The sequence below is a fragment of the Cyprinodon tularosa genome, unplaced genomic scaffold (genome assembly GCF_016077235.1).
Source record: "Cyprinodon tularosa strain WSP-4 unplaced genomic scaffold, ASM1607723v1 ctg509, whole genome shotgun sequence".
Lineage (NCBI taxonomy): Eukaryota > Metazoa > Chordata > Actinopteri > Cyprinodontiformes > Cyprinodontidae > Cyprinodon > Cyprinodon tularosa.
The window spans coordinates 43602-47944 of record NW_024039240.1 but is presented as its reverse complement, the minus strand read 5'-3'; positions in this window follow the sequence as shown (position 1 = coordinate 47944).

The following is a 4343-nucleotide window of genomic DNA, read 5'->3' as shown; positions in this document are numbered from 1 at the left end:
ACGTTTGTTTATTAATGTATTACTGGGCTTCTTCTACTTTACCTCTGTACTTGCATCTGTAAAAAAAAAAAGCAATATGGGTTTCGTTCCCAACAAACCCTAAAATGGTAGTTCCTCAGGTAAAAATAGGACTGAGTAAGACAGCATTTCAAGATGTTGCCCCTTTATCTTGGAATAATATACAGAAGAATCTGAACTTGGCTGATCTCTCAGAATGATGTTACAGATGCTATAAATTGTGGTTGTGACTGGACCAAGGTGTTGGAAAATATACATTAAATTCACTTGAATTCAATTCCATTTATTTATATAGTAACAACACATGTCATCACTTCCGGTTATGGCGTCTGACTGAGCAACTGCAGGGCTCTGAGCTCCGACCAATATACTCTACATTTAGATATCTAGACCACTGCTACTATATTTTTTGTTCGAGCAAACTCTCTGGGATTCAATTCAACCTGCCAAGATGCCGAGTAAACACAAATTAAAAATGAAAACTTCCAGCAAAGAGGGATCCGAAGGCGAGGCTAGCAGCGAAGTGGAAACCGAGCACATGGAGGAAGCTAACGCTTGCTCCCAGACTTCTGAAGCTAACCTCCTGGAAGCAATTCAAGCCTTGAAAACTCACTTTACCACGCAACTACGGGAAATTATAACTTCGAATCAAGAAATTAAAGACACAATTGGAGTATTCCTCGAGAGGCTTACCTCTGCAGAATCCCGCATTAGCAACCTGGAAGACGGCGTCGCCTCGTTAACAGGCAAGGAAACATCCATACAAAAGAAAATCCAGGATCTCGCTTTGAAGGTGGACGAGCTTGAATACAGAAGCCGGAGATCCAACCTGAGACTCGTGGGTTTACCCGAGAAGACAGAACAAGGGGACATCGCTGCTTTTCTGCAAACCTGGCTGATAGAGGTCCTGGGACAGGACGCGTTTCCATCTCCCCCCATTATCGAGCGAGCCCACAGGCTGCATGGCCAGAGTGTTCCAGGCGGCCCGCCACGTGTGATCATCATGAAATTCTTAAACTATCAAGACAAGATGAGAGTGATGACTGCAGCCCGTCTGAAAGCAAAGGTGATGTACAACGGCCGCCATGTGATGTTCTTCCCTGACCTATCCGTGGAGGTGGTGAAACAATGCAAACAATACGGATTTCTCACCGCGGTAATAGCTTCCTCTTCCACACGCCTACGGAGGTGGTGTAATTTATACAGAAAGCAAGAAAACAAACTGACGGGTAACCACACTTACACGCTAGATGGCGTCAGCAAGGTTTAATAAGGATCAATATTTCATTTGATCGGTGTAACCTGGACAATACACATTTCGACTTAATCTCCCCCTCATAGCGGTGGGGAATAATTCTTGGTTCCCATGGTCGGGGTTCGCAGTTTAATGTTGTGGTGTGAGTTGTTTAGGCAGACGTTTTTTCTGCTCCTGTTTTTTTAGGATCAGTAGCATAGCCAAGTCACAGAATAGAGGGGAAAGGGAGAGGTAGATTCCCACTGGTGGGAAATCTCAGGAAAGTCTTTTGTGTTTATAAATGTTCAATCTTCTCAAGGTGCAATGTTCTTCAGGTTGTAAAATGCAGGTTCCTACAGTTGAGACAAAAAACAAAAAGAGATGATATATTGACATTAAACAAATGAGTACTGAGGCCGTTGTTGATGTGATCTCCTGGAATGTAAGAGGCCTTAGAAAATTGATCAAACTAAAAAAAGTAATGAATAGACTTAAACAATTCCATCCAAAAGTGTTTTTTATCCAAGAAACACACTTGCTTACAAGCGAAGTTGCACGACTAAGAAGAAGATGGCCTGGTCAAATATTTTCTAGCTCATTTTCTCCACACTCTAGGGGCGTGGCAATTCTTATTCATAAATCTTTACCTGTTTGTATAAAAAAGACTATCATAGACCCTGCTGGGAGATTCATAATAATCCAAGCATCACTGATGAACCAAAACTTAATTTTGGTTAACCTGTATGGTCCTAATATAGATGACCCTGATTTCTACAATAATTTGTTTCTCTCTATTACAGCTTTTCATGGTGATGTGATCATTGGTGGTGATTTTAATTGTACTTTAGATCCGAAGCTTGACCGATCATCAGGTTTGGATCTGTCCCACCCTAAAAGTAGACGGGTTATTCAACATTTTATGTCTGAATTAAACTTAAGAGATATCTGGAGAGTACAGAATCCAACAAAGAAAGAATTTTCTTGCCACTCAACCACCCATAATAGCTATAGCCGTATAGATTACTTCCTAATTTCAAATTCCTTGATTACCAGAACTAAGAGTTGTGTCTACAAAAGCAGATTGATCTCCGACCACTCACTATGCATGCTTAAATTTTCGCCCATAATTGCGTTTAATCGTAATCTTATTTGGCGATTAAAACCCCACTGGTTGCAAATGCCCAAATTTCTGAAATTTATTGAGATAAATATTGATGATTACTTCAGCCTTAATAAATCTGAGACTACAGCATCTACTAGATGGGAAGCCTTTAAGGCTTTTATACGGGGTCAGATGATAAGCTACACAAAAAATAAAACCAACAAAACTGTTATGGAAATGCTAAAACTTGAAGAACAAATAAAAGAGACTGAGCTTGAGTTAAATCTAAAGGGCTCTAAAAAAAAGCAACAAGAACTGCTAATACTGAGAGCAAAATATGACAAACTATCCACTAACAAAGCTTCATCAGAGATGTTCAGACTGAAACAATCCTACTATGATCAGGGAGAGAAGGCTGGAAAACTCCTAGCGTGGCGCATTAAAGCTTTGCAGAATGAGAGGGCAATAAATGAAATTTTATATGAAAATGAAAATACGACTGATCCTCAAAAAATAAATGATTTCTTTAAAGATTATTACTCAAAATTATATACTTCTAAAGGGGACATTCCACAAGCATCACTTGACTCCCTTCTTAATTCTGTAAACATCCCCACACTTAGTGAAATAGCTAAATCGGATCTGGATATGCCAATTTCTACAGGTGAACTCTCAAATGCAATAGACAAACTAAAATCAGGAAAATCCCCTGGTCCAGATGGGATTCCTTTGGACCTATATAAAATATTTAAAAACAAATTATTGCAGCCCCTCTATAACATGCTACTGGAAAGTTATACCATTAAAGAATTGCCTCCTTCCCTACGTAATGCAATCATAACAGTTCTACCTAAACCGGGGAAATCTCCCACTAGATGCGAATCCTTCCGACCAATCTCACTTATAAACTCAGATGCCAAAATAATATCTAAAGTTCTAGCAATTAGGCTTGAGAAATTTTTACCATCCCTCTCTGACCCTGATCAGAATGGATTTATAAAAGGGCGGTAAGCTCACCACGGCATCCGTCGTGTGCTGAATATAATTCATGCTAAATATGAGCACTCGGATACAGCTTTGCTTTCACTTGATGCAGAAAAAGCATTCAACAGAGTGGAACATAGTTATCTCTACAAAGTTCTCTCTCAATTTGATTTTTGGTAGTTATTTCATAAACTGGATTAAAATACTTTATAATAAACCCTCTGCCTCAGTTATAACTAATAACATTGTATCTAAATCATTTAATCTTGGTAGGGGCACACGTCAAGGTTGTCCCCTCTCGCCCCTCCTCTTTGTGTTGGGAATTGAGCCATTGGCTATTGCCATAAGGAATAATCAAAACATACATGGCGTCAGGATAAAAAATATTGAATCTAAAATTGGACTATTTGCCGATGATATTATTTTAATGTTATCCAATCTAAATTGCTCAACCCCCCAACTTCTTAAAACTATCAATGAGTTTACTTATCTTTCCGGTTATAAACTTAATGAATCTAAATCCGCCATCCTATTTTTAAAACAGGCTGAAAGAAATCACTCTCCAATTCATACAACATTTCAGGTAGCAAAAGATAGCCTTACTTACTTAGGCATAAAGATTACTCCAGATATAGATGATCTGGTTCGGGCAAATTACACGCCGGTGGTTAATTCAATGATGGAATCGCTTGATAGATGGTCTACCTTGCCTATATCTATGATTGGCCGTATAAATATTCTCAAAATGAACGTTCTCCCTAAATTCTTATATCTTTTCCAGGCTATCCCCCTTAACCCTCCTGACGGTTTTTTTTACAAAAATTCAAACAATCCTAAATAACTTCATTTGGAACAACAGACGAGCCCGATTACGGTTATCCTTACTATATCTTCCATAGGACAGAGGTGGCCTGGGTGTGCCAAATTTCAAGTGGTATTATTGGGCTGCTCAGCTCTCTAGTGCTTCTTGCTGGTTTTCAGCAACTGATATGTCGTGGGTAAAAT